Consider the following 24,657-nt stretch of genomic DNA (forward strand, 5'->3'; position numbering starts at 1 on the left):
TCTTTAACATTCTTAGTTCTCAATCGACATAATAGATTTATAGTTTCTATCTTTATAATGAACATATTTGCTTCTTTGTTTGATTTTTGGAAATCTTCTTTTGTAACAAATTTATCTATATCATTCTTTCTAACAACATTCTCTAACTGCGATGATATTTCTGCTTTCTATTGATTGAATTCTGATATAGGAACCTTTGCACTTAACAAGAGAACTACATTATTATTAGTCTTTTTGGATTTCTTCCATGTATTCTGTTCGAAAACGTTAATATCATCTATCTTTATGTATGTGTTTTGTAATGATTTTAATACATCCTCAAATTTGTTTCTATCACTTTCTAATTGACTTTTTATTGGTTCAAGCTGATGAAAAGTTACTACATCTTGTTGGTCAATAGCATCAGCAACATCAACAAGTCTTTTTTTAAATCAACCCATGTTATATTATTTGATGTAAAAACTTTATCTAGATCACTAGTGTCTTCATCCTACTTTTAACATTACCAAAGATATCCATATTTATTATATACAAAATTTATATCTATTTAACAGTGAAAAGAACAGTTATACGAGCTCCACCAAAACCAATTAAGTCACCATTCTCATCTCGAATTGAAACTTTGATATTATTAAATTTGTTGTGATGTATAGGGAAAAATATTTTTTCTTTAGGCTCATATAGAATTATTTCTCTAAATTATGCATTTGTTCTAAACGTCGCCATTAAATCTGTTTCGTTATGTTTTGTATCATTATGTTTTAAAATCATACCTACTGCTAAATCACAGAGAATATTTATAGTATTAAATGGATGGATCCTTAGATGCTTACCTCCAACATGTTCTATGTTACAAGTTAAGTTTTTCTCACAAAAACCTAATACAGTATTAATGGTATCTAAGATTATATCACAACGCTCGCTTAATATTTTAACTCTATTTTTCTCTTTCCTCAGTAAATTTAATATTTTTAAAAGTATCGACGATGTATGAATGATTTGATTTTATATATTCTTCTAATTCTTTTAAATTTTACTGACCAAGTTGAACTATGAGTTGCTCTGCAAGAATAGGATAGTCAGGAAAGTTACTACAAAATTTTAATTTATTATTTCTTTTTGTAATGTTTAGAGTTAAGTATGTTGTGTAAAATTCTGCAAGAGCTACTTCTAAATCGTTTTCAAATGGGTAATGCAAAGACATATTTAACACAGCTGAATAGCCGTTTAAATTAAATACTTTCATTTATTATATAATAAAAGTTGAAATGAATAAATAGGGTATCCGTGTAAGGTTATCAGACCAAACTGTAAAAAAGAAGAATGGCATATTGTTACCTGATGATATAAGGTGTCTAATATTTGGGCATAGTGGTTGTGGTAAAACAACGTTAATGATTGATAACTTTTTAGCACCTGAATGGTTAAAATATGCAAATATTTATATATATTCTAAAAGCCTAAATCAACCTAAATACCAATAGCTATTACTACTTCTTCGAGATATAGAATGTAATATTAATAACACGATTGCAATAGTAAAAGGAAACAACGAAGAGATTATTTCGTTAGATGACTGAGAACAATTCTGTGGTAGTGTTTGATGATTTCATTTTAGAACATCAAAACAACATTAGAGAATATTTTACTCGAGGTCGTCATAAAGGTTTAAACTGTTTCTATCTCGGGCAAACATATTCTAAAGTACCAAAACAACTGATAAGGTACAACTTAAATTTTCTATGCCTCTTTGGACAGGATAATGTAAATTTAAAGCATACATATGATGAATTTTTGGAAAAGATATGTCGTTTGAGAAATTACAGTCTTTATGCAATAAGTGCTGGGAAAAGGGTATGGTTTCTTAACAATAGATACGACTAGAAAAACGAAAAATGGCCAATACAGAAATAAAATTAAAGGCTTTTTAAAAGTTTAGACTGGAGAGAAACATGATTGGAGGTACCTAAACGCGTATGTTGTATTACGTTAGGTTACGTTTTTTATTTTTTCTTTACATAATAAATGAGTCAGTTAGATGCTGCTGAAGCTAAGAAATATATAAATTAAAAGAAGAACTTGTTAAAAGATTTAAGGAAATTGAACAAGCTAATCGAAATAAATATGAAAAATTTAAAGAACAAGATCAATCTGTAATAGATGCAATTGAAGTTTTAGGACAAAATATATCAAAAGTAGCAGAAGAAAATAAAATATTAAGACAAGAGTTAGTTCCAGTTGTAAATAAAAGCGCGAAAGTAGATTCAAGCGTATTAGTAACTCCTCCTATGTATGAGATTTCAATAAGTGAAAGTGATACGCCTTTAACAGAAAAAATCAAACATATGAAAAAAACAAATTAAGTATAAAGTAGAAGGAATAGAATCTTTAGCAACTACCCATTTTGGTAAGGTTGCTTCGAGATATTATGCAACTAGAGTTGATAAAAGTTTTGGAATTGAACCATATGATGAAGATAGAAAAATCGTACATATGATTGGGGATACGGAAGTTAAAATTAATGGTGATGATTTAGTTATTAATAATCGACATTACACAGGAACAAAGTTTATGGGAATTGCTAACAAAACAATCCAAAAAACTATAATAAAGATGATCTAGAAAAATATACACAAATAGTTATTGATTCTAATATAGTATTTCATAACAATGATCCAAATACAAGAAAACAACGATCTAGTAGAAGCGAAAATACAAAGAAATTATCTAAGCTATTTGGGATGAATATATAAAAAATACAAAAACCATCGCCACCAAGAAAGAAAACACCAAAGTCTAGAGAAGGAATAAAAATATACAACGAATTACCTAAAAAATATATATATATGGATGGATGATATGAGAAAATTAATTGATCGATTAATAGTTATAGATGGAGAAGAAAATGTTGGAAATGATAACTTTTATAATGAAAAAGTAGGCATAATGGATATCATTAATTCTAAACTCACATTTATTCCTAATGATTCAAAGGGTACAGGCTATTTGATAAGGATGTTGAATACTTTACCACCAAAATTTTGGAATAGAGAGAAGTATGGAAAAGGATTAATGAATAGGATTTTAAACATGAAGGGGATACCAGAGTTACATATACCGGGCTATGAATTTTGCGGGCCTTTTACGAAGCTGCAAGAAAGATTAGAAAGAGGAGATAAAGGTATTAATTCATTAGATGAAACTTGTAGAGAACATGATATTTACTACAGAGATTATAAAGATATAGCTTCTAGACATATTGCAGACAAAGAATTAGAAAATAAAGCATGGGAAAAAGTTTTTGCTTAAGATGCTAATCTAATAAGTGAGAAACTACCTGCTCTTGGAACTGCTTTAGCTATGAACACAAAAGTAAGGTTTGGTTTAGGTTTATAATTATTATGTTTAATTTTTATGGATATTTCCATAAAAGTTTTATAATAAATATAAGTATGAAGTTAAGTAGTTTTACATTTACAATTCCTAACGAGGAACTTAAACAATTAAATATTGATCACATTTTAACTAAGAAACAGATAAATGATAAAGCTAAAAAGACGAAAGAATATATAAAATGCATTTAACTCCTTCTATACCTCAAGTTAAGAAAATAAACAAAGAAATAAAAGCAAATAAGAGTTTTTAGAAAACGGACTCATCTTCGTAATTAACACAAGCAAGCATAAATCAATAACTGTAAATGATAGAACTAATTTGAAATTAATTGTTAATTTCGAAAGCGGTGTACCAGATAAAACGATTTGTTATGTTGTAATGAATTTCAAGAAAAACCTTGAATATGATGTTCAAAAAGAAAAGATGATTGAGAAAATTGAAATTCGATTAGATGCTTTTTTAGTTTGTAAAGTGTTTTTATGGTAATTATCATAAAACCTTATATATAGACCAAGAAGATAAACAGATTGTGATGCAAACTGTACAAAACGGAACGAATTGTTTCACTTGTGTTTAAGCTAAGATGAATTGTCTTTAATAGGACCGAAACGTCCTACTTTGTTTATTTAATAAAATCGATAATTTAAAAAAAATGATCATAAAAACTTATTTAATAAAATGAATATTCCAGATAACATTCCACGAGAGAATCTAATTGCTTAAATTGAGGATACAATATTAACACTTCAAAACTTACTAGCGAAAAGTAAGAGGAAATTAAAGAGATTAAAATGTATTTATGTTACTCTTTCTGCATTTTCGATACTGTTTCTGCCTCTACAGGGTTTATAAATATATTTATTTCTCTTACAGTTTATTCGATTATTTCAACAGCATTTGCATCTGCTTCTGCAGTTATCACTGGCTTATCTACACGATTTAATATAGCCTCGAGGAAAGAGTATTATAAGAATATGGGTACTCATATTGCTATGTTTAAGTATGAGCTTAATGTTATTAAAGTAATGAATTGAGAATTAACAGACGAACATATAAAATATATTTTTGATAGTTTTAACTATATATATAACGAGATAAGATTACTAAAAATTAAGAATTTTTTAAAAGTTTTATACAATAAATGAGAAATGGCCTCACAATTAAACAAGAAAAACAATATTAACATTTTAAAGCTTGTTAAATAGCAAGATCTGGAAGTAGGAAAGTCATACAAAATAACCTCATGGAAATTGATACAAACAAAATACACTGGGGAAACGGTATTAGTACATCTAAACGAGAAATACAAATCGTTATTACCGAAGAGATATAATGAAGATATTGATCAAGTTTTAAAAGAGATGGAAACTAAGAAACTGTTTATGAAGTATGATGGAATGAAAGTTCTTTCTAATGGTTACAAAGTACATCAACTAATACATCAACTTTAGAAACGATTCTAAGAAGTAACAAATATATTAATTTTTTTTTGTAAAGTATAAGAGTGGAGTGGTTAGTATGGATCCCCAAAAAAGTTCATTCTTACTAATAATTTCAATGTAATTGTAAAAGATGTGCAATCTGAAACGGAAGTAGCATTTCAAATTAATGGTTATCTATTCAGTTTGAATTATGACCAGTGGACAAAATTTAAGAAAACATTGTTTCCCATAGAGAACGAGGTTAACAGAAGATTCCATTATCAGTATCAAAACTTGTAATTTTAAGTATGTTCTAAGTGTATAAGAGTTTTTAGGGTTTCAAGACTATAAAAGCTGAGATCTTTAAAAATACACAGCGTTATGTTATTCGATTTTTAAGGTTCTATACAAAAATAAGAGATTTATTTGAGTTTTGTAGTAATATCCTTAAAGTTATCCGACCTTCAAGTCATTGAAAAGATAGCGGATTTTTTCTCTATTGATTGCTGTTTGAATTTTGGAAATCGATTAATAATTGACGAAGTTACAGCAAATTCAAAATTTCTTGAATTTTTTTACGGGTTTGTTTTTGAGTTTTCGGGAAAATGATATTCTTTTTAATTAATCTTTGAATTTTATGTAGATTATGATATTATTTTTTATTTTTCAAAAGTGGCAAAAATTAGTAAAATTATTAAAAATTAAAATCGTATCCTTAAAGGTATTGAACCACTTGGACACTCAAAGCATTGTAGATATACTTCTCTACCGAATGTCATTTGAATTTTGAAAATCGGTTAATAAACAACAGAGATATAGCGATTTGAAAAATAGTAACCCTTCAATACGCCACTGATGACAGGGTTGGTTATCGTGTTCAAAAATTATCATGTTTTCTTTATTTGGTAGTAATTATTGGTAATAGTTTCAAGGTTTAATTTGTAATTTAACAATTCTGGAAAAACAATTAAAAATAATTAGTTTGCAACCCTGTTTTTAGAATTTGTCTCACAACTTAGTTTTAAATCCAATGTTCTGGTATCATTGATTGCCAATGGGAAGGGAAGAGAGAGAGACACTAGCGCATGTATGTGGCTCGTTTTGGAACTAGATGTTAACTCCGCTGATGATTATAACAGCGAACATGCATTCGCTTGAAAGCAGGCCGTTACTAGAGAAACGTTGAGCGACGAAAACCTCTCTGTCATTCAGAGATTGGAAGGAAAGAGAGTGAGAGACCCAAGAGATATTTCGTCATGGATACAATGACGTCATGTATTACGTTGTCTCGCTCATGGAGACTACGTCATTGGTATAGCGCCCTCTCACGACTGCTAGCTAAAAGTTCTGTTGAAGGGAAGAGGAGGCTAATGTATATATGTGAGGAAATTGGAGAGAGAAGCTGGATCGTTAAACACGCTTCAAAAAAAGAAAGAAATCGAATGATCATAAATCTCATGTGCATGTATGTTATTGGTTTCCTCTCAACTGAATGCATGTGCGTGCGTGTGTGCAATGATAGCTAGAATGTATATACATATATTCGTGTAACAGCTGTATGCAATATACTAAATTTTAAGTTCACATTACTCAGCTATTAGTAGGCCGATTTCGATCAAACAAAAACTACTTTTTCAATCAAAGACAGCACTATAAGGTATAAGTTTTAGATGTAAGTTTTTATGATTTTAAATGTCATAAAAGCCAATGCGATCTCACTTTAGCATTGTAGTTATGGAAAGTCACAGTCACTTTGCGCTATGTATAGCTAGTTGGACCCTTATGTAAAATGCATTACGCTTTCCTGTGTGCTGGTCAAAAATATTGAGAGGGGAAAGTTGTCCGGAGAACATACATATGTACACTACTCCTGTCAGTATCTAGTAACTACAAAGCATACTAAAATGTTACACAATAAATGGATATCATTTCGTAGTATCTCCTAACAGGGACAGTCACTTTAGTCGAGATGGCTTTAAATATCGATGAGAGATTTTTACTATAAGATTTGGGAGGGAGTAAAATTTCCTAGGAAGTTAATACTTCCTTGTCGCTTTCCGGTTATTTCAAAAACAAACTAAAATGTTACATTATAAATTCATACACCTCTGTAATATCTGTTAACGGACACAGCCACTTTGGGCAAAATAACTTAAAATCCGATGATTTATTAGAGGTAAAAATTTCCTAGGAAAATATTCTGGTTACTTCAAACACCAACTAAAGTGTTACATTTAAATTGATAACACTCCGCATTGTCTTTTAACATACACAGTCACTTTGAGTAAGATGATTTTAAATCCAAAGATTTGGTAGGGGTTAAGGCTACCTGCTAAATAATTACCTCGCTGTTGACTACTGGTAACTTCAGAAGCCAGCTGAAGTTTAACATTGTAAATCGAAAAAAAAATAACGCTTCTGCCAATCGACTGAATTTTAGAAAATACGAATCAACAAAAAAGACAATCCTAAAACCTTTTGACGTGTTTCTTTGTTTTGGGACGCTGATAGTCGGAAATTGAGTTATTTATCTTTTTCGAAATAGACAAACGACCTCTAGTAACAATGTGACCTAGAACACCTACTAATAATATCTCAATTTTGTTTTTTTCAGGGGAAAGCTTTAAACCAATTTCTTTTATTCTTTGAAGCAAATACGAGTTTAGTGCACAATTTCATCAAAACTATCATTAGTTCATAAATAATCTTCAACATAGGCAAATATTTTATTTTTGGAAGACCTTTTAAAGTAAGTTTCACTGATTTTTTCATGCCACTAGTAGATGTATTAATAGCCTGGTAAGATATTAAAGAATGGTAAGAGCCAATGCCAGGAATCAAAAAAGCTGTAACAGGTTTCGACTCTTCAGTTAAAGGATATTAAATTGATCTTAAAAACAGCTCTAGAACATAAATATTTGCGTCCTACTAAATTAGTCAAAAAATTCTGTATAAGAGGAACCCTAAAATTGTCAGTAACTATTTTTATTGATATGGCATCCATCCTGAAAAGATCTCTATGGTCCATTCTTCTTTTTAACAAGCAATACGGGTAATTATATGGACGATACTAGGTTCAATGATCTTACTTTTTAATAGATTATCTACCAGTTTTTTTAATCTCTTCCCGTAGATGACATGGGATGCTAAATTGCTGGAGACTGACAGGAACAGTATCTACTAGTTCAACTTTATGCTTATATCCTTTAGCACTATCATTCTGAGGAAAACTAGAATAAAATTCTTCTACTAAACCATATAATTGCTGTTGTTGTTGTGGCAAGAGTTCAGGGTTAACATTTACACGGTATTTATAATAATCTTCAAGAAAATATTTTGTATCTACTGCATTCACATGGTGTACTATATTATTAGAGCCATTTTGTTTGCGTAGAGTGGTACTGCTAATAACATGTTCAGCAAAAACCAAAATCTTTCTTCAAATAGAGTTTTCTTTTGGTGTGACTAATTACACAAATTACGGGGTTAATTTCATCTACTTCTAATTTTCGCAAAAAAATCTGCTAGTGTATCTATTAACTCATTAGGAAGTAGTAAGTTACGGGTACCTGGGAGATCATTTAATTTATTTAATGTAACCTGAACACTTGAATTTGGAGACAAAACTACAGAATGATCCCCCAAAAACTGAGGTTTATGTAATTTCGCTATGTAATTAGAAATAGAAACTTCATCAAAGGATATATATGAAGGGGAACTCAACTCTTGGAGAAATGCCAAATTTAACAAAACTCAAAGAATTCTTATTGTGATCAACTATTCCAAGATGAGTTTTCAGGAAATCTTGCCCGATTATAGTATTATAAGGGAAATATTTATACTCTCCAAAGGATGCTTGAAATACTGTCCTCTTAATTTAAATTTCTCTATAGCTATTTGATCACTTTCTTGGGAATTTCCAGTAACGCTACGAATAAAAGTAGTACCCTTGAGTATTTTATGCATATTACATTAAATATTGCCAGAAATTGTGCTAATGGTACTTCATGAATCTAATAAAAATAAATGTCGCTTATTATCGATGTATACTTTCACATGAGAGTAATTAGATTTGAATTGTATAGGTACATAATATAGCTTACTATTTCTAATATTACACATATTACTGTCTGCTTTATTCCTATGATTTAATTTCATATTGGGATTTACATGTACTGTGTTAACAGAACCAATAGGCTGTGAATGAGAGAAGTATGCAAGAGCTGGATTTCTTAGCTTCAAACGAAAACGCTCATAACATTGTATACATAAAGAGTTCTCTTTGTGTGTGTATGAATAGCTTTTGTGTGCGCAGTTCGTTGCAACAGACTTTCTAGGTGGACTTTGATATCTTGCAACCGAGCGATCAAGCTATTTTTTCTACAGGCTGAATTACAGCTTCATTTTCGTTCTGAGTATTAAAATCTAATTTTTTTTCTTTTTGCTGTATAAGATTATTACCAACAAAATGTCTGTATTGCCAAGGACTTCGATCACTGAATACTCATGCTGACAAGAAAATTAATTATTTCCTCTTAATCTAGGAACTTTGCTAACTAAATAACAGACTTAAAGGATTTTCTTCGCACTACAGAATAGACGGAAGGCAAAAGCCCGTGGATTACCAAGTTCATTTTCTCAGTTAACGGCATCTTCGGATCTACTGTAGTATTAATTTCCAGTTGTGAAAAATATAATCTAAAACAGATTCAGAATCTGTTTTCTACTTCTCAATTCTTGCTCTAAAACTTGCAGCACAATGTTATCTTTACAAGCATGTTATATTGATAAGCTTTATGTATGTTTTTCTTAATTTGAACATACATAAAGTTATCACATTGTGCTTTCGATTGTAAAGCTAACAAAAAGGCACGAGCCCCATCTTCTAGTAAATATGGCAACAAATGCCGTTTCTGTACATAACGAAGGTTATGAAGGATAGAAAAATCCTCAAATTGATTAAAAATAGCTGAACTGATTCCATTAATTTACCAGAAAATCTGGGGGGTTCCACTAAATGATCTAACGCACATAAAATAACTCTAGTGTTTTCTATTATAACTATTTTTTAAATTACAATTCCTAATCACACTCATAAATAAATATCTTACACTACTATGAATATATATCCACCACCAAAATTCAAATCAGACGTCTTATATACTACTAGGAAAAAGCAAAATATAACAACATGGCAACATTTTCTTTTCTCACCCACATAGTCAATCAAATAAAAAAAATGAAACAAAAGTTACTGAAACTGAGAAAATGCACTATTGTAGAGAGAGTGGGCAGGTGAGATAAAAGTAATTCTACTAAATGTCTCTCAACAAAAACTATAAATTACACTCTATTCGTTACTATAAATGAATCACTGATTGGAAAATGGGAATAAGTGCATCAGACCTAAGTTTTCAAAAACGCTAAAAAACCTTCCCGAGGCGTTGTTTGTACTTGTTGCAAAAAGTGTATAATTGATTACTTGTAGCAAAAGAACTAACAAACACTAAGACAAGAAGGAGAATCTTGTATTGCAGCACTGCAATTGGTTAAATAAGCTTAAAAATGGAAAAAATATTCCCTTTTTCCAATCAATTAGAGTTGGACGCAATTGTAATTGTGTGTAGGGCATGTAATGTGCAATTTATGATAGAAAGCTATGAAAATATGCATGCTGAATACAATGTTGTTTGTTATCTTGGATATATGTATCCGAACTATCACGCATGTTAGGCTTCTAACACTGTTATTGTCACCGTTCGTTTTTTTTTTTTTTTTGTAAAGCACATGTTATTCGTACAGCAAGAAAAGTAATACAATAGACAGCTGAAAAAATACGTTGTCAAAATAGAATGACTTTACATAGGGTCCTATCCGTCTTCATCTTCGTCTTCTGCAGTTTCTTGGTCAGTGGTTTTCCATGAACAAATCATCCTATAAAACTTTTTGTATTGGTGAGGTATGCATTTGATGATTTGTGAAGAATCGTTTATCTTCTTCTGATTAATCGGGACTTGCCAATCGTATGCCTTTGACGTTGGCAGTGGAACGTTTGTGACATTACTTTTGAGTAATCGAAAAATATCAGTTCTTAGTTCATTGATAAACTTATGAGCTTGCACATAACCTAGAGATTCTGCTTTATAAACAGTGTCTCTATTTACTTACTTGGAATTTACTGTTTTGTCCACAATGCTCCCTGAAGATTTCTTGTAAAACGGTTACCACCAATGTTTAAAATCTAAGATTTCTTCATTGACAACTTCGTAAACCTGAAATGGAGTATTAGTATTTCTTGCATTCGTAATCATGTGATTATACTGTGCTGGTAAATAAATGCGATTGTGTCGTTTGTGTTCTCGTTTGATTATAACAATATTTCGGTCACATGGTAAAAACTGTGACCTCTGGCAGGCAAATATTGCTGTACAGTGGTAAAGCGTTATCACACGATCAGACTGAAAAGCATTAATGTCATTGTACGATTCCAGTTTTGGTATTGTATGATCACCACTTCTATCACTGAAAACACGTAAATCTGTAACTGATTGGGGCAAATATTTCTCTATAGATTGTGCAATGCGAAGACAATGCGAAGTATCGTAACGTCAGCAGAGGGCTCTTATGGTTGTCTACATACACACAGTCTCACAGTTGTGGTGGTATCCTATAGTGATTGGAAGAAGAAAATAAGAAACGTAGTTATTCCCTTTTTCTAATCAGCGAGATATTTTGTCTTCTACATTGGTCATATAGAGTTGCCCAAACATTCCTATTTTCTACCAACGATGTAACTATCTCAAAGAAACACATCTGCTATCTCAGGTTAAAATCGCAAAAAATTGTACTTATTCCCTTTTTCCAATCAGTGGTTCAAATGTATCTTCAATATGTTCAGCTCAATCTGATCTATCATTTCAAATCTATAAGATACATGGGCTGTTTATCGCTACTATATGCTGTACTTTTCTTTAAGAGAAAAGTCAACAATCAATAATTCTAACGACTATCAGATATGTTTCTAGGAAAGCGTTCCAAGAGAGTAAGCCTCACAAGTGTCATCATGTGCCGGTCTACACTTGCGAAACATTTGAAGTTTTGGGATGGTTACAACCGCGTAAGCCCCACAGATTCTCCGGCATTTGCCAGTCGGCACATGGAAATCTTTGGAGATTTGGGATTGTTACATCGTCGTAAGCCTCACATCATCTCCACCATGTACCGATGCTCTCCCATCAGTTGTAGTCCCAGAGAAATCTCTAAAATACTCGTTGAATAAATGACATAATTGGGATGAAACTGACGGACATCACGGTACTTAAGTGCGAAATTAGGTTTTAATTTAAATAAAATTCAAATGTTTTAGTTTTGAAAATTGCTAGTTGGGGAAAAGGTGAGAGAGAGAGAGTTAGGTTATGATTAAAAGATAACGGATGAGCATTAGCCTTAAATTCCGATGAGTCAGGTGTCTTCCTGAACATCTAGATAATGAATGGTTTTCCCTAGAGTAGCCTGGATATACTGGAGTTAGCCAATAACTATAACACAATCCTGCTGGACTGCTAGGGCGTCGAGTAATCTCTCGAAGGTACGTCTTCCACGAAATCCTTCTTCACCTTTATGGCACTCCTCAGTTGTCAAACTCAAATATATTTGTGGCAATGAACCAACAGAATGGTATTCTAGGGTCATTGATTTGTTTGTTCCTCAATGGAGCGACGTGCCCCTCACTAGGACCCTTCACCTCCCTAAACCTTGTAGCGAATACTCCTTTCCGATGAGACCTCCTTGGTTTTGATTAATCGAAAAACGACGAGTCTGACGTTCAGTGAACTAGGAAATGTCAAGCTAGTTGGAAAACAACACGGAAAGGCAAGAAGGAAACTAGTCGTCTTTATTAACAATTTCAAAAGCAAGAATTAGCAAGTACGTGATTGTACATGTTGTCTTCAAATATACAACACTAATAAAAAGTTTTTATTCCGTTTAAATTTAAAGAGTTGATGATCTTATAAAATATAATCGTGAAAATAATCCGTAAAAATAATAAAATAATTGAATTTGTCAAAATAAGTTGAAAGTTTACAAAGTTTGCAATGTTATCTTACAGTCACATCACAGTTACTTCACAGACAATTCACACTATAAAGAGATACTACGGAGTTATATAAATTTATAATGTAACATATTGGTTTGGCTTTGAAGTAACCGAAAAGACTGGGAGGTAATCATTTCGTAGGAAATCTTTATCCCTACCAAATCATTGGATTTATAGTCATGTTGCCCACAGTGACTGTGTCTGTTAACAGATACAGCGGAGCGTTATGAATTTATATTGTAACATTATATTTTGTTTTTCCAGTAATCAGAAACCGACAGGGAGGTAATTATTTCCTAGGAATTTTTCCTCCTACACAATCTTCAAATTTAAAGCAATCTTGCCCAAAGTGACTGTGTTTTAAGAGGCTACGGAGTGGTATTAATTTATGATGTAAAATTTGATTTTTTTTATAGATAACCAAAAAGCGACAGGGATCTAATTACTTGCTCCAAAATTTTTATCCCCTACCAAATGATCGGATTTAAAGACATCTGATACAAAGCGGTGCTGTCTGCTAAGAGATAATATGGAGTGAATCAATTTATAATGTAACTATTTAGTTTATTTGAAGTAAGCAGAAACCCGCAGGGAGGTACCCGAATTTTTAACGCCTACAATATCTTCGTATTTAGAACCATCTTGCCCAAACTGAAGTTGTCCGTTAAAAGATATCGCGGAGTGGTATCAATTTATAATCTAACATTTTCATTTGTTTTTGAAGTAACCAGAAACCGAAAGGAGGTAATAATTTTTAAAGAAAATTTTACTGCCTACCCTGTCTTCGGGTTTGAAGTCAGCTTGCCAAAGCGAATGTGTCTGTTAAGAGATACTACTGAGTGGTCTCAATTTATATTGTAACATTTTATTTTGTTTTTCAAGTAACCAGAAACCGACAGTGAGGTAATAATTTTCTAGGAAATGTTATCCACTACCAAATCTTCGGATTTAATGCCATGTTGCTAAAAGGGAGTGTGTCTGTTAACACTACAGTACTCGCATGAAATTGTTGAAACATGAGTGCTCGCGCGGATTACGATTGTAGTCCATTTGATAATATATATATCTTAGTGGTTATCCAATTGGTATTTTTTTCATTATTTTTGTGGGTTCTCACAAGCAATAAAGAACACATTTCAGTGCAAACATTTTGTTTTTTAATGCACAAAAAGATTAGAAGCCAAACCTTTAGAATGCGTATGCATTTTTCTATATTTTTGTAAATGTTCGTTTATTTTCTTGCTATTTGATTAAAAATTGAAATAAAAGAGGAAATTTGCATTTAAAGTGTTAAAAACTGTTATAGAAAATAAAAAAGTTGTTAAATTGTTTGCAAGCTTAAAAACACTCTGAGCCCGACGGGTATTTAAACGTGTCACACACCCTGTCCGGCACTTTTTAGAGGTATTTTTAAAATTTCATATCTCTACTGATTTTAAACCAATTTCTTAGAAACTAACAGGATATACAGTAAATATATCAAATATTCAAAATTAGAAAAGCTAACCGTTTACCTTGTTTGGAATGTATGTGATGGTCTTGAGAAAAATGGTTGCATTTTGTCAGTTTTTTCACTTATTGCACACACTAAAAAATACACTTGCACAAAAAACACATACACTTATAAAATTTATTATAAGTTAAAATCTTATCCGATGTGTAATATTGCGTTTATACTTAAGAGAAAATGTCTTTTCAGATCTAAAAGTCCCAGTACTTCTCTTTAGTGTGATACATTTCAAAGCACTTTCCCACGCAAAGCCCAACGTCACATATCGGACAATAAATGTTAGTAAATTTTTTACTTCCCTTCCCCGTGCGGATGCTACACACTTTGCATCTCCTTTGTCCTACTCTATTGGGATTTGTGGATGTTGAGGGAACTCTGTATGGGTAATGGCCCCTTGCTACCAGCCTTCCACCGGATGAAGACTGGGATGGTCCCTGTACTTCTATGCCTGCTGAGTGCAGCAGTCCTTCTGCTACGTTCGCATAAAAAGTTCGAAGTGCGATATGTTTTCCTGTTTTCTTCCCATACAGTATATGAGCATTGACAAGTGATAAGTCAAATAAACGAAAAAACAGCTTCTTCCACCACTTGACAGACCTTCTCTCGAAGCTGTAATACGCGAGCAGCTGGTCCGACTTGTCTATCCCTATCTTGTATTTGTTGTAGTCGACCACAGCTGAAGGTTTTATTTTTTGATGCCTTCCTTTGGACATTGGCTGCTCAATCATGTCATCGGTGTGAACAGTGCTGAGAATATATACATCTTTTCTTACATCTTTCCACTTGATTGCTAAAAGATGCTTCCTTTGCATAGCAATATGTTCTCCCCTTTGTAGTTTTCTTTTGAAAGCTTCCTTTGGCATTTGTTGTCTATTCGGCATAACAGTGCCTACGGCTTTCGTATTATTTTTCCACAGATGATCGAAAAGAATAGGACTGGAGAACCATCTATCCATATGAACTGTATACCCTTTGTTTTTTATGTCTTTACAAAGTCTATCCACAAAGTTCAGTGCAGAATTATGCTGCGCGTCACCAGAATATGAGCCCGCATATACTTCTAAATTACTCACATACCCACTTCTTGCTTCGCACAACTCGAAAATTTTCATACCGTATTTTCGGGGCTTCCCTTTCATATAGACACGAAACGACACCCGCCCACGAAATCCACAAATAGCTTCATCTATCACAACAAATTCTTCGGGTGTATACGTCTCCCGACACTTCCGTGTAATAATGTCCAAAATGGGTCGAATTTTGTACAGAGGATCATAATCGGGCTGATTTTTGGGGACAAGGAAGTTATTGTCATTCAAATGAAGCATAGCCAAAATTTCGAAAAACCTATCCCTTGACATATCAATAGCTCTTGCGTAGTTGGTTTGTAAAATTGGATTGGTACTCCAGTAATCCCGTAAAGCTGGTTTGCGTACAAGACACTTGTGAATAATTAGTGCAAAAAATTTCTTGATTTCAAGTGAAGTAACACGCTTCCATTTAGAAAACAAAGATTTTTGTTTCAGTGGTCTTTTTTTTTTTCTTTTTCACGATCTGCTGTTTCGCGTATTGATTAGTTTCTCTTTCTATTATATCTAAAACTTCATCGGTAAAAAACAGCTGAAACACTTCATATGGGGAACACTCTGTAGATAGACCAGCACTTTGATGAATTCCCGGGACACCACTAAACACATTTATTTGCATTTTATCGCTCCAATCTGCATCAGATTTTGCCTTTGAATGGGAACGCCGCGCTTTTTTCTTTACCGGAGCAATCTCAGGTTCACTTGAAACCGAGGTATCTTGTTCATCCCCAGATACGCCACTGAGCACAGAATAATCAGTGTCCTCACTGTCTAACTCATAACCGTCTGAGTCAGAATCATTCATCAGTTCTGCAATTTCTTTATCGCTCAAAATTTTGCCTGATAGAGATTCTCTTCTTTCTGTAATGCCGGTGCTCGTAGAAGGAATATCCATTTTTTTCTAAGAAAAGAGAACGAAAAATACACAGGAAAAATATAAATGCACGTTCGCCCGTTTCACTGCAATGAACGCATATGATGCGAGTGCGTGTATATGGTTTTGACGCCTAAGAACCTAAGGGAAGTGTTGAAAACGTAATCAGTGCAACGTGATTTACAGTAGATGATAAGACGCAAAAACATCTTACGTCACCCACACAGTACATATTGTTTTCTTTCGTTGAAACAAAACATAGGACCCTTCTTCCTATTACATTCTGAAGGGGAATTGGTCGCTGAACAACTTGGGTGAACACTTGATGGTCAAGGCCATGCTCCTTTTTTTCCTTTTAATTTTTAAATGTCGCGTTGTATATATACAACGCTCGGACTCAACGTATGTGCAAAGCCCGTTGTATATATACAACGTTCGGATACGTTTACACTTGAAAACAAAGTCAAAAGTAGGCAAAATTTTGGATGTTTCAGTGATAAGAGTCAGTGCAAAGAATGTGTTTGTAGTCAGAGCAGATCCACTTACTGCACATAAAACATCTTTTCCGGGTACTCTTGTTTCTTCATTTTCCACAAAGAGGTTTGATAAATTTCATAGCCACAGATTGCAGGAAGTGTCTACGGTTGATCATATCATCATTGTTATTTGCTTTGAAAACAATGAGAGCGTTTACTTCAGCGACGTTTAACACATGGAAGAAGAGAGTGAGTGGCCATCTTTGCGAATTCCTGGCTGTATTACACTGGCGACACAATTTGTCCAATATGTCAACTCCAAATTTAGTGTTGTTCTATGGAGGAATAACTATGCAGTGTAGGTATGACGTTATGGCGCTGTGTTCGCGTATTTCTTGGGTGCACTGGACCAATATACCATCTGGAAATTCTGCCCTTTCCAATGTAAAATTCTCCGTGAAACCTCTCCTCCTGGATACCACAGTTCCTTTTTTCATCTTCTATTTCTTCCAAATCGTCACTAGCACTTTTTTCAGAGTCACTACTTGACAACAGCGTCCTCTATTTCATCTTAGTGTTCTATACTGAAAACACTTTCGTCGTCACTTTCAGTTTCTGTTAGCCACTGTCGTATCTGTTCTTACTCTGACATTTTAAACTAACATATATATCACATATATTTGAACGAATAATGTGAAATAATACATTCAAAACAAGAACAGTTAAAACGTCAGACATAAAACAAACTATCACGTCAGTACTCGCATGGATTACAATAGTAGTCCATGCGAAAATAACAATTCGTATAACATCAGTGCGTTGACTTTGGGTGCTATCACTCGACTAATGGTGTTCTAGAAATGGGGGAGAAAGGTAGACGACCGCTCAAGGTCACAAGTGTTGCCAACCCTCAGATACCAGAAAACTGAAACCCACTGGACTACAATAGTAATCCGCGCCAGCAGTGTAGTGTTAAGAGATATTATGGAGTGGTACCAATTTATAGTATAATATTTCTGTTTGTTTTTGAAGTAACGAGAAATATACAGGGAGGTAATAACTTCCTGGGAAATTTTTACTCCCATACTAAATCTTGGAATTTAAAGCCATCCTGCCAAAAGTCACTGCGTACACAGAGAGATCCCATTCAATAATGTCAACTTTTAATACGACTTCTGACTTTTTCTTTGAAATTACTTGAAACCGACAAGGGCGGTAAAGATTTAAAGGGGGGTAATAATTTCCAGCTGTTAAAAATCGCTGTGGTACCGGCAGTGTCATGGTTCCTTATGCAGTATAACTTAGTTCTTAAGATATAATGTGTATATACATTTTGTAAGTCTTACAAAATTTACTGCTACATATAATAACAAGTTCGCACTGCAAGCATAATATTTAGCTTACGGTTTTCTACATGGGAGATTCCTCGTTGGAGTCCCGGTGAATTGAACAATCTACATTCCCTGTAGCATCCATATTACATTTACTGTATCTTAGTGAATTTAGATTCTATATACGTTCAACAAAAAATATGGTTTTTAATGTCGAAAACTCGCAACTCATCCCCGGTAAAAGAGAAACACTTCCGTCCCGTTATACTCCCGCCAATTAGAATGTGTTTTAAATGTATTTTATTTCAAATATAACTTCCCATATCAAAATGAACATGCCTAAAACAACAAAACTAAAAAGTTACTACTTGCCAATCTTCCAGTCTCTGCTACTAGAAAACAATTCTCTTCTTCGTAAACTTAACATTTTTTTTCATACGATCTCTTTCGTAAGTGTACAGATCATGCAAATGAATCTTTATTTATATAACTCCAATAACCTTGAGAGCAATCTCGAAAATTCGAGTATCAACTTTCCGTCATTCCAACGACCAAAATTCCACAATACTATTTCCTCCTTCTAAGGACAGCAGCCATAGTGAGAAGGCGATGCGAGATGTCCTGCATATAAATGTAACAAAATTTATATTAACTTGTTATACGTGTGTGATCTGCGAATTTCATTTCTAGAGACAAGTTATATTCTACTTGTAAAATTAGCGTTTCTTAAACACTGTAACAACGGAAAGCATTCACTATACGCCATATTCTCTTTCGCTATAAAACCTCCGTAAACTTTGTTATCCATAGCTGCATATATGATCATATTTCTTCTGTGTCATTTAAAGATCATAATTATCCGGGATAAGAAAGCAACAATTATTTAAACTGTCGTCCGCCCGTGAATGTAACTACAACATATCATTAAGAAGTCCTACAATATAAAATATCGCCACTCATATACATTCATGTGGGCGAAAAGATTGTAACTACCTACTGACATTTCAGAGGGTATTGTTGCCCAAAAGTGAAAAGACAGGGAGAGGGCGAAGGAGACTACAATTAATGGACGATATGGAAACAGAAAAACTGTAGGGGAAGAAGAAGTGCTTAGGCGAGGATCGTGGTGCAAGAAAGCTTCTATGTTGCCAAAAGTGACCCGGCAGTTATGGCTAGAATTTCTATGATAATGACTAAAATTAACAAAGTGCGATATATTGTTGAAAAAAAGATTAATATTTACATTATTATCATTTTGGTTTCCTGCAATATATTAATGATATAACTGAAAGAATAAAATAAATTATTTATAATTTTGATAGAGTAACATTATATTTGTAAGGCTATATCAATTGATGTACATTGGACCCATACAAATGTTTATCTAGGGTATGGACAAACTTCAGAAAATTATAATTTGCACAAAATAAGATAATGTTTTGAATTATAAGTGTATCCGAAAGCGAAGCGCTTAACTTATTTTTGTCTTCTAATGTCGTTGAAGAACTATTCTACAAAACAAACCATTCCAACTGCTGGTAGTATGTCATTGTAAACTAACATACGCATACACCAAACATGTTTTTCTAAAATTAAGCATTGTTAATTTTCAGTAATGGTTTTTCAAGCATTACCTAGCGTCCTTGCAGAACATACATAAATTTATAAGTTACTTAATCGCTTTTTAATTAGTGACTAACCTAAACTAAGTGAAGTATATCTCCTACTGCAGTGATTACCACACTCATATATACAGTATTATCGTGTATTATTTTGTAAACAAACACGTTGTCACACAACATATTCAGAATTCGAGGAACCGTGGAGGTTTATAACACTTAAAACTATTGCCCATACAACGCTGTCATGCCTGGCTTATAGCTCAATTTTACTCCACCTTTGATTAGATTATGCCTTGTTATCTTGTTAGGAACATGTATGAATATATGTCGTTGCAGGAATTCGCTTGAAAACTCACTGAACATAACTGTAGTATAAATTTACAATGATCGACGTTTAAAGGTATGTTGAAGATATACGGGCATTATTATTATTATTATTATTGCTGTTTCTACATCACAGTCTCCTCTTGAAGGCAATCACTATTAACCCATTAGTGCATAAAGTTTATAAATAAGTTCTAAAAAATTTTCTTGATAAAACTTGGCAATTATATCTCCAAATTATGCATATCAGGAGTCATAATCATTATGCGCACTCTGTGAGCGTAGGAAGGAGCTGTCCAATATAATGAGCGCCATACACCATGAACACTTTTGAATAAATTTTCTGTCGTCTTTTTTGTAATGTATTAGATATACAAAGTAATATAATTTATTTTCACTAATGAAAATTACAATGTTGCTTAAGTATCAATCTCACAGTTACTACAAAATTACTATACAACATGTTTTAGAAAGATACTCATGATAACTTCAATAATTTTGTATATTTTACTCTTGAATAACGTAGTAAATATTATTGGTTTACAATGATGCAAACTATACAACTGGCGTTGTTATTCAAACAAAGCGCTTTCAATTCTAGACTTGGGTTCGGTGGTTTGGGTAATTGGTAATTTCTTCACGTGATGTTCCAGGAAGCACTTTGCATGTAGTCCGATTTTACACTTTGATTACGCAAATTTTGCTTTTCCTGTGCAAATTTCATTTGCACACATTTTTTTATTTCTTGTGGCCAATGATTCAGTCCATCGTAGCGAACATCTACAATGGGACTGAAATCTGCTTTCCTGATGTGAAGCTGTACCAAATTTTTGTAAGAGAGATAATGCTATGTACAACCTAAATGCCAAAAGGGATTCAATGCATAGGTTTCAATTGACTTTCCTCGCCATAAACCATGCATTGGAAACCGCTAGACCATTTCCTTGTCTTATTATTGCACGATATGTGGAAACGTTTTGATCCATTTGATCGATACCGCCCATGCCCTTCTTTTACTGGGATATGACAACTGGTTGTTTTACCATGATTTTTTGTCTTTTATGTTGCGACCAACTACGAACTTGGCCGATTGTCGTTGTGTCATAATTTGTGTTTAATGTTACGAGATCTTTGTCATGCCAATGTACAACCAATATATCATCGCAGCAACAATAATCTAACTGTCCTCTTCCTTCTTGCGTCACGGCTTTCTTACTTTACAGCAATTGAGAATTCTTCCCTCTTGAATTGTTCCTTTAGCGCAGATATATACTTCTGACAAGTGCTTCATTAAAGCTAAATTAGTAAAATAATTACAAAAATATACCTTGAAACCGGCTCCCATCTTAACTTTGCTGCACAATAGAAATGAAAATACAAAATCTCCTCCAAGACCAAATTGAAAAGAGGTATTCTGTTCTTTTGCATTATAAATGCTGGATGCAGTAAGGAAACCAGAACTTGAGCATTGAAATAAAAATATTACAGAAAGTGTGGAAACCACGAACGTAAAGCTAAGTATTATGCTTTTATGTAACACTAAGTGAAAAATTTTCCATTTACATGGTAACACATAGCTTGTGTAACACTTTTCTTTCAATAAAATGTGATCATGTGATTTGGCCAATAGTAATATTGAATTCACCGAAGAATTTGTAATCAACTTATGGCAACACTGTCAGAAAAGTTTGTTGTTTATCACGTTTGTTTATGTTCCAAGAATGACATAAGGTAAGGCCAGTCTTGCGTCCTTAGAAGAAAAAAGTAACTACTGGAGAAAGGAAACGATGCTATCTCTTGTGTGGCTACATGCGGTACAAGAGAATCAATGAATCTACAGCAAAAGAGCATCTCGTGCATAGCGTCCAATTTGTTGGACATACAAATATTTCTTATTGTGTAATTTATAGTATTACAATTCTGGACATTACGTTGTACTGATTGAAGTCTGAAGACATTTGACTCTACAATAACATAAATATAAGGAAATATATAGAGATAGGAACAACAATAAAGGACATTTACTTATCCCGTGCGCAACTCAACGAACTGCGGGAATTCATTTTCTCTTCTTCTTCTTCTTCTTCTTTACAAGCAACCTGTATCCAGAGTTGCCAGAATGTGAGCGAACCAAGTTACTTTGGGTCTATACATCGGGTTAAGAAACTTTTCGTTATGACCAAATGATTTTGCTTTTAAATGATCCGCCAGATTTAGGTGTACAATGGACGCTATTCACTAATGGGTGAAAATTAACCAATCATAATCAAATATTCACTTAAGTATATAATTATAATAATTTCCATTATATATTTATTTGTGCATACACACTTGTATATCTTTCTGAACAAACAATAACATAGAAACAAAAGGATATTTTGATCATATTTGCCACAGATAAATCTGATTAATATTCCCAAACTATTGATGGATAAATTCGAAGCAGTCATGTTTTATGACCTATATATGTCCATAAAAATGTTGTATATCAGGTGAGAATGTTTCATTCAAATGTTAGAATTCTTCTTTCTTTTACACACACACACACACACACATATATATACAATTATGATCCAATATAATTGTGTGAAGTTATAATGATCTTCCTTTCTGTTTTAAACAGATGAATACAGTAAGTAAAAAATTGTTTTCTACAAACAATGTCCTACGATGTCTCAAATTCGTGTTTATATTAACATTTATTTTATTTAGGTAATATATACACATACATATATCAAATAACAGATTCGTTACTCTATAATGTAAGAATAACAGTTTACCAACATAATAAAATGGTGCTGTAGAACATTTAGGAAAAACACTTAGGGAAACGTCTATGTAAAGCAAGTTGTAATACAATTTTATATTAAATTTTGCTGGTCAGCTGATAATGCTATAATAATGAGATTATTACACTACCTGCGTATCATTTAACCTTAATAAATTGAAAGAAACAAGAATGTATAAGTCATTAAAAATTCAAATACGTGCTATATTTTCTATGACTTGAGATAGGAACACTTGATTAAACTACTTATACTTGATGTTCAGTACATCTTATGTTATGAAATAAAATCAAACTTTATGGTAGCAACTAGCTTTTTAAGTGTAGTAAATATGATGACCAAAATATCCAATACTCTATTTAAATAACATAAATACATTTTATATATTTGTATATGACAACTAACGAAAAGCAAGGGCGCGATTCTCGAATGACCGGTAAAATATTAATTATTTCTCAAGCACTTTATGATATATTTTAGTATTCATTCTATTTAAGATTGCCAACTGTTTATTAATTCCTTCATAATTACATAGATAATAGAAAGGGATCACAGCATTGCTAATTGGGGCTTTGGGGAGAAAGGTCTGTCTTACTGCAATTACAGAAATCGTCAAATTTTTGTAATGTTGAAACATGTTAATTAAACTTTTATATGTAACTAAAGCATTTCTGTAGGTTACGTTAATAGTTTAAGTAATGAATAGATCAATTTCGGCAGTGCGGCAATGATATATATAAAAACTTTATTTGCTTGATTGAAATCGTCTTTTATTCTTGCAAGAGAGAGGAAGCAAATCATTTCTTGTCATTTGTGTTGTTTATCATTTTGATTACTGTTGTTAATGGAGGCCATGCGAATCACTCTTAAATCGAAGTGGGCTCTGCGAATTGCATTTTGGGAAATACTGTTGTAAGGAATGTGAATTATAGTTTTAGGTTCAATTAATTATTTATACTTCTTGCATTATGGTTATATTTATGTCAAGTAATAAAAAATATCAACCTTAAACTCTGTAGGAAGAAACCAGAGACTAAACATGAATTATTTACGTTCCTTTTGTTTCGGTGGGGATGCTACATTTATGCAACCTGATATTGAAGAGATATTATACTGCATAATGCACCACAACTCTTCCATGACAACTTTACCGTGCTAATGTATTCATTTTCATATGAAAATAATTTGGATTCTCTGTATTATAAAAATGAGAGTACCTTGTGCAACATAAATTGTCATATGGAAGTTAATTCGTATAAGTGATAGCCTAATATTTCCTTTTACTCCAGATGGCTAATTTATAGGTTTACACATGTCCTATCCAATTACTATTTAAATAAATCAGCTACCTGATCTAAAGTAAATGGTTATCTTACTTGATGTCGCACAGCAGTACGTTAGACTACGAAGCTAGAGCCTGGCTTTGGGCAGAACACTCAGGGAAGGGCATGTTATAAGTAATGAAACAATCAGTTTATTACTTTACAAATATCTCGTGAATTGTAGCAGCTGGACTTTTCTTCTAGAGAAAGTACTTTTCGATTATTTTTTCATCGGTGACACGAATAGGAAAGAATAGTTCATTTAGTAAACTGATATATGTGGTGCATGTTTAAATCCGCATTCTCTGATATGGAAATTGTTTTGGCAACCGGCGATGCAATCATTTTATTAATGCCTATAACATACCTGTTTTGCATTAATGAACCAACAACAATTTCTACTTGATAT

Source organism: Thermobia domestica, chromosome 4 (genome assembly GCF_964235325.1).
Source record: "Thermobia domestica chromosome 4, izTheDome1.hap1.1, whole genome shotgun sequence".
Taxonomy (NCBI): Eukaryota; Metazoa; Arthropoda; class Insecta; order Zygentoma; family Lepismatidae; genus Thermobia; species Thermobia domestica.